Here is an 11,975-nt window from a genome sequence, read left to right as displayed (position 1 = left end):
GTCAGGCAATAAACCTCTGTCACGATGAGCAACGCCTTTCACATACACAGAGTCATTTGATCCATTGAAAACACATGCAGAAATACTGATTTTAGCATTGATATATTACACATGTAAGTACGGCTGTCCATCTATCAAACATCTGTGTTAATGTATTTCTTTAACACACTTGCCAAAACTGATTGCTGTAGCTTTACATTTTGGGTCAGTTGGCATATTATATTGGTTAAAGTAGGTGTTTTTAAAGGCTAATAAATAATGTATTCCTCTCATAGAAACTGTTCTTGGAAATAGTTTAATCTAAGTCAAGCCTGAGCAACTTCTTGTGAAAATTTCTAGAGCTTTCAGCCACATGTCATGGTCTTCATGAGCAGATGGCGTTTGCTGAGTTGTAATGGAGATGGTTTCAGTTCATTTTGTGATTTGAGTATAGAGTTTTGGTCATACGATAAAAGCTGGAAGTATACTGCATGTGGGGGAGGTTGTTACTTCATCTGCTGATGAAGGCCATAGGATGAGGCTGAATGCTCAGAAAAATATTGCAGTATTGTCAGTAGACCTTGTGCTGGGATTTTTATTTAATTCATATTTTTTTAAAAATCAGGATACAGATATAACTTTTGTGGCTTAGCTGCAGCCCAGATGTTGGAGATGGTAGTTTAATCACCACTGTTTCCTGTCGATTCACTGAGGCATAAATTGCTCCCGATGTGGATGCATGTGGCAGGAAAATGTAACATTATAATTTGATCTACACGAATCCAAAGTTTAAAATGATTACATTTTAAAGACGTGTGGTCTTTGTTTACAGGTTTGTTCGGCAGAGAGCAGCAACAGAAGTTGACTGAATATTTAAAGTGTGAGCCTAAAAACTGACAAAGAGGAGGAAAAGAGAAGACTAACTAGCAGGATAGCGGCAAGGCAACCCAAGGCTGCCTTTGTACTCTTGCTAATTTGGAATTCAAAGGCTTCTCTCTTTGCTTCCAGCTGTCTTCATTTGTCCACTGAACCATTTGGGCCTACTGTACAGTTGCTGCTTTCCAGGCAACCTTGTGTATAATCTGGTGTATGAAATGTCAGAAATGTATTTCAAGATAAACCCCTTGAGATGTATCATCTCGTCTTCAAGGGGGTCACAAACAAACAGAACACGGAGCAGTACAAGACGCAATATATAACATAATAATGACAAAACAAACAAGGCACAACCGGCAAACAATCAAACAAATGACAAACTAAATAACAAGTCAGAAAAGAACAAAAGAGACGAGTTACAACCTTAGACAAGACACAATCAGAAGAAAAGAAACATGATCAATCTATAAATAAAAGGACAGTGATAGCACCACTGAAAACAATGGCAATTTGTTTTAAGATGAGAAAATGAATCTTTTTTACATAAGAGAAGTGATGACAAAGATATTTACAGGTAACATTATTATCAGAGGGAGCTGAAACATGACATCTTCTGTAGATGCAAAGGGGACCATAAAGATCTGATCAGAGCTTCTTAGACAAAAAGTTTAAGGCAATAAGGATAGTTAAAGTTAGTGTATTTTAGAAATAAATTGATAGTGTATAAAAAAAGGGAACAACCTCGTATAAATCTGCAGTCTATCATATAACATTGTGGGGACAAATCTCAGTTTTATCAGCATTCTGGTAAACAATGTCAGTGTGCTGTCTTGTACTGTCTTGTCTATATCTTGTCAGCATAAAAGTTGTGAAACAAGTCTCTTTCAAACTTAAGTGTAAAACAATGTCTGAAATCAAGAATTGGGTCTGTATATTGTCTGCATATCACCATGTACGACAACAGAGAATGGAGAAAAGAAGTGGCCCTAAAGTAGAACCTTGAGGCACACCTGTCAAAACAACACACTGCTTTCTCTTGTGAAGATACAAATTAAACCACAGCAATGCATGCTGGGAAAGGTCTAATGAAGCTTGACCGAGATAAGATAGTGACCCACCAGATCAAACGCTCTGGTACATCAATAAATATTGCTCATGTGAGATGACCACAATCAGATGAAAACTAATTTTAAAATTTTTTTTCAAATACTTTGGCAATGCAACAGATGATTGGTAGATCTTTAATTACTGGGATCAAGTAAAATATATATTGTTTCACATATAATAATATAAGCCAAAGGAGAGATGAGAATAGGAGCTGCTAATTGAATGAATTTAGGTTAAATCCCATCAAGTCTGCTCTCTTTAAAATCATGCATGGCATTGCAGACATCAATAGGAGTGATTCTATTAACTTTGACCAATGGAATTAGAAGTCATCTATGTCATGTTGGGCCAGTTTTATTGGTGGGCAGTTTCAACAATTTTGGCTCATGCAACACATTGCAAAAGAAAGAAATTGAATCTTTCCACAACTGTGAGCTGTGACACTGATCACTAACACAGTTGAGTGGCCCAGACTCGTCGGGGTGGGAAAGCTATCACATGGCCATGGATCATGATAAGCCCATTGAACACATGGTCATAACTCAGCTGCTTTCAGTCCAGTTTATTTAACACAAGGCCATGTCCGTGAACATCAGCTGAGTCAAAGATCCAGGGGTATTTGTCATTCCCATGCTTGCACCGCAGTCATAGCACTGCAAGTTGTTTTGGTTGCATGTGTGCAGAGGCCAGTCGCCAGCACACTGTGATTTATAAAGAAAGCCTGACTTTCGATAGGAGTGGATTCAGTTTTTAGGATTTTATTTTTCTGGCGGGGGTGTAAACAAAGTAGCTTAGATAGTGGGATAGGTTGTAAGGTTGAGTCAAGAAGCCAAGAGAAATCTTTGAGGAGTCTCCAGTCTGACTCAAGAGATTTGGACCAGTGTGACAGTGCCTGGCCCTGCAGGCTCGTACCACAGACATCTCTGAGGTGATGACAGAAACAAAAGCACACATTTGGGAGCAGAGAGATTGAATAAAAAAACCCACCCTGAATAGTAGCTGCGAAAGTGTCCTGTCAATAGTTTTAAAGATATGTCTGTCTGAGGGTTTTTTCTTTTGTTGTACCACTGCAGTTGGCCTATTGGACAATGGATGTAAGGCTGACGTATTGTGGAGTTCATCAGTGTTTGCAAGCAGTTGGCAAACCTGCTAAATCTTTGGCTGCTCCTACATAACTCACCAGATTAGCCATAGCAACACGTAAGCGCAGTTCTCACTGATGAAACTTTACTCTAATCCAAGAAAATCAGGCAATAATTTGAGATTAAATTAAATTAATTACCAAGCATTAATTAAGGGCAATACACTGCAGCGGTGTACGATGCAAATCAAAACACCTCACTGTTCTATTTTCCAGTGTTAACACATAAAATATTCAGAAAAGCACCAGTTTTATTATATTGGCTTCCCAGATCAGCACATCCTAGTTACTACATCCTCACTACTTGAGTTTGTGTTACAAGTCCATCAGTTGACATGTATCAGATAACTCAAATGGGGCAATGTGTGTTGTACTTAAGTTATTTAAAACTTAGAAAATAAACTGTTCTATGATAAATAGATAAATAGATTCTTATGCTCTTGTAGACACATACAGTAGTTGGGTCTAAGGTTTGCTTTTCTTGTAAAATGATGTATAGCTTCTGAGAAGGAAATTTTTGCAAAAGTAAAGGCCTTGCAACACCTGGTTTAACTTGATGCTGTTCAAACAAAGCCAAGTTCAGGTTGGCTTTATTAGAGGAGCATTATTAATTCAAGAGAGACATGTACCAACCTGGCTATAGTGATGATAAATGAGCTAATAACAACACTGGTGGCAGCCATGGCGTTAGCCTGTGGCCAACACAGTAGTTTTGACTGGAGTAGTTGCGAGAGTGCTTTTAGGCCACTTGATGCTTGACCAATGACTGATTTGTCACACACACTGTATCATCCTGGCTCAAGGTTAGCAGTGCCCCACTTGCTTGAAGCTAAACAATCCGTCTTCCTAAGGCTACCTTTGCAGACAGTTGTCTCTTGTTTTCTGATATAGCATCAAAGCACACCTTTGAGTGGTGAAATTCTTCTGTTGCAAGCAAGCTTGTACTGAAAATGTGCTGGTCTAGTTTACAATGCAGACATAACCAGGCTATCTTAGGATGAACAAGTTAGATCACACTTTTACTGAAAACAAGGATCGATGCATCCTTCGAAGGCAACAACAGAACATTTCATATGTGTCTGGAAGTAGAGAGTCTGCAGGCCAGACTGTTGTTCTCTGCTATTCCACACAACATCCAGTAACCAAAGCAGATGTGTGTAACGGCCAGTACCAAACAAAATGGCATAATAGAGTTTCCTTTTGATTCATTCAAAAGAAGACTGAGTGTTAGCTGCAGAATTTACAAGCAGCTCAAGCTTTAACCCGACTGCAACAGAATACACTTTGCACTGGGGCTAAACACTAATTTCCTCTTCTGTCTGTGAATCATTTATCTCTGCATTAGTCTGACTGAATACCTGGTCTGGTATCAGTGACGCCCATGCCAGCATTGTAAGGAGGAGGTCGGCCTAAACGCAGCCTAGCTCGAGGCTAAAGGCTAATTACATTTCTGACTCGCTGAAATGTACACCATCTCCTGAGAGAGTATTCTGGAATAACACTCAAGCCTGTATCAGATATCTGATGATTGATTTTTACCTCATAATTACTCTAATGTATTAATAAATCATCCATTTCTTTTGTAAATCTAGGGGCTGACAATGTCATGGGAAACATTTGCCGGTGTATATTACCCATGCCAAAAGTTGAAAGGTTAGAGTGCATATAGGAGTGTATGGTTTATGAGTGTGTCAGCATGTTATGGTGATTGCTAAGATGCATTATCAGATCCCGATGTTAAGAATGGGTAGTTTTTGTGTGTGTGTGTGTGTGTGTGTGTGTGTGTGTGTGTGTGTGTGTGTGGTTGGCGAGCCAGGCACTTGTCAAATCCTCCTTAAACTTTTCTCTCAGCACACACTGATTAAAGTCATGACTCTGATGTGTGAGCGTCTCAGCTTGTGTAACTGCAGTACTTTGAAACTATGATTAATTCCGAGTTCTTGAGAAGAGATTCGGCTTCCATGTGCGGGCCTCCTGTTCCGAGCATTGTCATCATTTCACCATCATCATCACCTCAAGCATCATTATTCATCATAACAATCATGTTTATTGTAATTTCCTTTCAACCTTCTCAATCATTCTTCTTCTTCATGCCCTCACCGGCCGCAGTATCTGTCACTGTCAAGTTCTTCATCTAAAATTGCTGCCTGATGACAAATTTGCAAAAGTTGCCCTCATTTGAGTCATAGGCAATTGTATTTGGTATCTGTCCAACAAGAACTGCACATTATTATTATTTGTGTTGGAATAATACAAAATATATATCGGCATAAAATAAATGTGTGTATTTTTGTGTGTGTGTCGAGGGCTCCAGTGCACAGCAGGCTACTATATGCTAGTGCTATTAGTGTAACCAAAACTCATGGTTATGGTAACCCCGTCTGCTAGAAGTTACACGAACACTAATTTCTTTTCCCAGTTATATTTTGAAGGGATCATGTTCCGTGGCAGCATTTTTTTTTCTAGCGTAGGAAACATGTGAAGTCGTAGAGAGACAGTGTGGGAGGACAGTGGGCGTATAAAAGGCAGGAATCTGATACATGTGAGTGGAGAGCCTTCTGGTAAGGAAAAGATTGTTTTGTCAGTTAAAGGTTAATGAGTTAAACACGTCATGCTTTGAATCACCTTCAACCCCCCTAACCTCCCTGACCTAAAATGCAGTGCTGCAAGTGGATTTTGCATTGGAAACATTGTCAGTGAACATTTTGCTAACAATTTCAAAAGCAACATTTGCAACTTGGCAACTATGTTAATCATACTGTGAGTTATTAATCAGTTTAACTTCATACAAGTTGCAATTGTCTCTTTCACAGTGTTACAAATTCATAGCAGCATATATAAAGATTATTTTTAAAAGAAAGACTTGGTTACAGAGCTCAGTTCAGAAAGTGTCTGGTGGGACATTTTTATCCTTGAATTAATAATTAGTCTTGACAAATTATTTTATCATTCCAACAGCATTGTCACCTCCATGCCATTTGTACTCTGTTAAGACTTAGTATACTACAGTTAAAGTGGCTATCATCCATATTTTTATAATAAGAATGTTTTAAATGACAATCTGGAAACTGTCACTCAGACTGATGAACCTGCATGAATCTGCATCTTTCCTCAGCTTTATGGAGCTTGATAGTGAGTTCTTGCTCATTGTTCAGCAAACATATATGTTTAACTGGTGAACATAGTGGAGCATTTAGCAGCCAGATCATTCCCTCAGGGGTTGGTAGAGACCAAAAACAGAGCTAAAGACTCGGACTTTGACTCATGAGGTGGCCTGAAACAGAATCCGTCATCACCAGAAAAACGGCTGCATAGGTCGACTTTGGAAGTAGGTTATTACAACCCATATTTAGGTGTATCATGTCAACTTAAAAGGTGATGATACTGCAATGTTGTGTTTACAACTGTCCCCAAAATTTAGATTTTGAGAGCAACTGAAAGCAATTTTAGGGCATTAATAACAAATTCAAAATGAATTGTATTCGCAATTCCAAGAAACAAATGAGCATTTTCAGGAAACAATTAAAAGATTCCCCAGATGGTAACAGCTCTCCATGTTGGCATGCATTGCTCTATTGTAATCACTGGCACCAATAACATGCTGCAGGATCTGAACTTTGTTTTCCTTCAAGCAGAATAGAAAAGAACTTCAGCATACCAAAGTTACTTTATTTTTCAAGTATGCTCTGTACATGAATAAAAACAGGAGTGCATCCATCCCTGACGCAAAGCCATTCACTCCATGAAATATCCATCATAAATATCCCAGTGTGCTCTCAGTTGGATGGATGCTTGAAGGAATGAATGAGGAAGTAGCTTTATCCTCTTTCCCACTCATGGGAACTAATAGAGTTAGCCTGAGGGTAATCGCCTGCGGTGGAGGAGAATGGCAGCTGCAGCACTGTAGTTACAGTCAAGCTATACCACTTGGTGGATACTTACACCCAAAGCACCACGCTGAAAGATGATCCCTAACATTTTTGGTATGGATGGCACCAGTGGGAGTGAAGCCACTGTTCCTGGCAGCATTAGTGCATACCTATAGAGCTGCGTATGCCCACACAGTTATGGGAATTTTAATATTTTCATCTGAGAAAAAAATTAATTTGCCACTTCCCTGTGGGCTGCTGGCATGTGCACTGCACCCATATCTTTTCGCTGTAATGAATCCATCCCCTGTTCTGTTCTGTGACTCACTTCATCCGTTTCCTTTTCTAACTACTTGTGATCTACATACATTTTCTTGGCTAATGGACAGCTTACTCCTAAAGACTAGTTACAAGTTGTCTTAATGAAAAAAAAAAAAGTTTTCCCTAAACTTCTAAAGCATTTATACTCTTCTTACTTGTGTGACTGCGGGCCATACCGACACAGAATTTAGACCTGTAATCATACGATATATAATTACACTCAGATATGCACCCTCATGTATGTGTATGTGTATGTGTGTGCATTTGGAGTAGTTAAATAAGGACAGATGTGGTCACGTGCACATGTGGCTCAGTGCGCTAACAACTTGCCTACAAAGTGTGCCACTCACACCTGCCAACATGCAAAGTGGCCACCTCTTGCTTTGAACAGTGATTTTAATGAGCAGGTGCTGGGCAGAGGGACAAAAGGCACCGAGCAGCTCATCTCTCCTGATTGCAGACAGTCGCACTCCTCCGAGTGCGATGGTGAGGGAGGGAAAAACTTGTGCTCTTCACCCTCCCCACCGGGTCTCTTTGCTCTCTGTGTCACCCTCTGTTTGATTACACTGATTTGTCTGGAATAACAGCCAGCAGGCAGACAAATTTTAAGATGCTTAAATTATGATTGCACAATGCAGCACTTCAAGGAGAAATTTAAAAAACTCAGACGCATAAAGAATTCAAATATTTAGAAGTTATGCCGCTCACAATGAGGCTACTGGTTGCTCTTTTAATTTTCAAAGTAAGAATGTGCACATTTCAATGAAAGCCTGGTAACTTTATTTAATTTTTCACAGTCAATATTATTCCACAGTTACTGAAGTGTTCTTTTAACAATTAATAGTGATGAACACTGATGTCAAGAGGCTACAGCTGTGGAGGAAACACAGATATTTTATTAAATAAAAAACTACCAATACTGCATTATAGAAATACTCTGTTACACATAAAAGACCTGCATTTAAAATTTCACTCAGGTAAAAGAACCAAAAGCAAAAGTACTCACTATGCACACATTTTAGTATAATGTATGAATGTGTACAGCTCAGCGTTGCTGCTGGCAAAGGTGTGGCTAATTATTTTATATGCTTCTGTGTACCTTGTACCTATAATAATATATGAGAATATATTTGCTGAATATTTTATGGATTAGTGATCTGAATCTGTGAAGTGGCAGTGGCTTAATTTATAGCAAAGCATCATGTTTTATAAGCACTGAAAGGTTTTTTGCATGCAAAAATCTTAATTTCTAAAGTAAGCAGGAAGTAAAGCTGTCAAGTGTGGTGGAGTAAAAACTATTTTCCTTTTTAATGTAGTGAAGTATTACATAGCATAAGATTGAAATACTCAAGAAAACTGCACATAGCAAATCATTTATTGTCAAAAGGCCAGCAGCAAACTCTCAACCAATGATATTTTGAAGTTTACCGGCTGATAACTCGACATAGACTCTGTGTTTTGCTGCTCCATTACAGCTGTCGAACACTTGATGTCCAAAAGGTTCCAGAAATTCTGTCTTTTACAAAAATCACCATCTTTAACACAAAAACACAAATAAAGAAGAATTCTCTGGTAAAAGTTGCCGAGGTCCAGACCTCAGGGACCTTAGAGGCAGCTGCAACAGTGATTTTGAATAAATCAATAATTTATAAGTAATTATACACTTGAATTGAGGTTGTAGAAACTACAGCTAAATGTCAGTGCAAGCCAAATATATATATATATGAAGCTACATATCACCAGGTAGAAACAGGAAACCCACCACAACATCCACATTTTTCTTTTTCATTTTTTCTTCTGTTTATTCTCAACAATACCTCTAGAAACACAAATTGTGTCTCTCTGTGTGCAGCACCACATTTCCACTGTGAAATGCTGGCTGCTTATACATGTAGATATTCAAATATTCATGGTGTGGCTATAGGTTGAATCACTATTGTGTTGTATCAAGCAACAACAAAGAGGGACAAAGGAAAATGTCACGCATTATTACTCCGAGTGGTCTCATGTGATAATAAAATATCACTGGTAATGTCAGTGTGGGCATCAGTGGCATCAGAACCAAGAAGCAGAAAATGCCACTGATAGAGTTCTTGACCTATTCCTCCGTTTGTTGGCTTAAGGTTTTATTTTTTTAATTCCTTAACACAAATAATAGCAACAATAAATAAAAAAAACTTCAAAGGGCATCACAGCAGAAAAATTTAAATGATAAAATAATATAAAATAAAACAAATAAAATAAAATGCTCCAATTCAGACAATTATAAACAAATGATAGGATGAAATGTGTGTGTGTGTGTGTGTGTGTGTGTGTGTGTGTGTGTGTGTGTGTGTGTGTGTGTGTGTGTGTGTGTGTGTGTGTGTGTGTGTGAAAGAGAGACTGCACCTGTCTTCAGAGACAGACTGGAGAGGCGTGACGTGTCATGTTTCTGGAAATGTTTAATTTGTAATTGGGAGATTCATTAGTGAAGTGCATGTACAGTAACTGTTCTGCAGTCAGATTCCATTCAAGTGTGAACTTCATCAGATTTAATTCAGCTGAGGGTAAACGCTCCTGCAAAACTGCTCTTTTTAAGGTAAGAGTACAGGGATGCTGCATGTGATGGCACGTGTGGACGCATGAAACAGGCATAAATCAATATATAACTGACTCTGATGATGTTTTATAACCTGTCTGCTGACCATATTAGAAAACATTTTGAGAGTGTAGGAAAGACTTCCTTCAGGTTGGTCTTGTGAGGACAAATTGGTTGTTTAGTTTGTTGTTTGGTTTCCTTGTTTGTAGATGGAATACATGAAACTAGATTTCAGACTAGGTTTCAGATTCAGATCCTTTACTCAAGAAAACCTACTAATACCACACTGTGAAAATACTCCTGAATTTAACTTTATTAAGGAAAACGTATGTGAAGTATTAAAAAAGCAAACAAAAATGAAAATGTTATTCTATCTTATATTATAGCATTAGATTATTATTATGCATTAATGTAAAAGCAGGATTTTACTGTTGTAGCTGTTTGAGGTGAAGCTCATTTTTAGATATTTTTGAATAGGACTGCAGCTAATGATTACTGTCATTATGGATTAATCTGATTACTACTTTCTCCACTCATCAATTATTTACTTTGCAGAAATTCTGAAAATACTGAGAAATGCCTCAACCTAGAGCCCAAAGCAAAAACACCCTCACAATGCAAATTTTGTCCAAAAAAACAGTCCAAACCTGCAATTTATTCAAACACATTAAATTATTAAAAGCAGCAAATCCTCACATTTGTCAAGCTGGATGCATGAAATGTTTTTACATGAAAAATAACAACTAGAAACGATGGTCAAAATAGTTGGCACAGAACACCTAGTGCTGAATGAGCTATTTATGGTTATATATGCTTGCATTTGTACAGCTGGCAGTTAGCTTGCTGGCAAACCAGTGTGATGTAGTCAGCCATGCCCTGCTGCTCTGTGGCCTTTACCATGGTGTATATGTATATTATATATACTGCATTATTCTAAATCTACTATATTATTATGATTATTTTTGCTATCTATTATTACTAGTCCTGTTACTGTTATTATTAGTATTATAGTAGTATTACTGTAGCATAATACACATAGTTTACATATTAACTTTCACATATTTCCTATTGTTTATCATTCATGGTCGATTTATTATGTAGCATAATGAAAGCATTTTACAGGTTTTCTAAGATATTTCTTATTTCCTATTTGCATTTTATGTACTTGCTCTACGATGGGAACAGCAGCTTCAACTGACCCAATTTCCCCTCGAAGATCAAGATTCTGGAAGTACAGTAGAGGTACAGGTACAGGTAGATATCAGGTAAGACAAGCAAACTAATAGCAGCTTACCTGACAGCACACAGTGTTAACCCATTTCCCAAACATGTAGTTTAAATGAAATGACACCACTCTCCAAAATATTTGCTAACCACATATCGCTTCCACCGTGGCCCTGTTCGACATGCTGAGGGGATTCAACAGCTTCACGCTTGCCTTGCCCCTTTAGTGCTGCCTCGTTACAGTATGACTGGACAATCCGAGCCCAGAGAAATGTTTTAGGAGAGAAAATGACTGCATACTGAAAAAACAATCAAATTGCACATTATCACTACTGTTAAGATTTTTTCATCTCGTTGAGTGCACTCTCCTAAGTGTGTAGGTGTCGCTAGCTTGAAAAAAGGAGGAAACTTGAGAGAGGTTTAAAATACTATATTCCTTTCTGATTTCACAATGTGAGCAGCTGCTGCTTTCATCTTCAAAATGTAAGGAATGAAAACTCCGTGGCCTTTCTTTGTCAAAAGGTTAGCTGATGACTTTGGCATTTCTGGAGGCTTTACTAAGCTCATTATTAAGTATTTATTCCTTACTATCCTCACATTGTAGGTGATCTTATCCGTGTAATTGTTCTAATGACCTTCACGCGGTGAGCTGGCATCGTTAGTACAGTTCTTGTGTTACTGTTAGATTACTGTCCTCATGTAGAAAGCCTCTGTGCACGACACTAACAATACATCCATACAAAAAATACAAATAGCAACTGTATTGATTGATATGCATAGAAAGGAGCATTCCCCTCCTGAAGTGAGCCCTTTGTCTTGTTTCTGCAACAGTGAAGTGACACTAAAACTATTTGTGCTGACAGTGCAGTCATGTGTGCTT

Source organism: Chaetodon trifascialis, chromosome 12, assembly GCF_039877785.1.
Source record: "Chaetodon trifascialis isolate fChaTrf1 chromosome 12, fChaTrf1.hap1, whole genome shotgun sequence".
NCBI lineage: Eukaryota > Metazoa > Chordata > Actinopteri > Chaetodontiformes > Chaetodontidae > Chaetodon > Chaetodon trifascialis.
The sequence above is the reverse complement of the archived record's forward strand: the minus strand, read 5'-3'. Positions refer to the sequence as shown.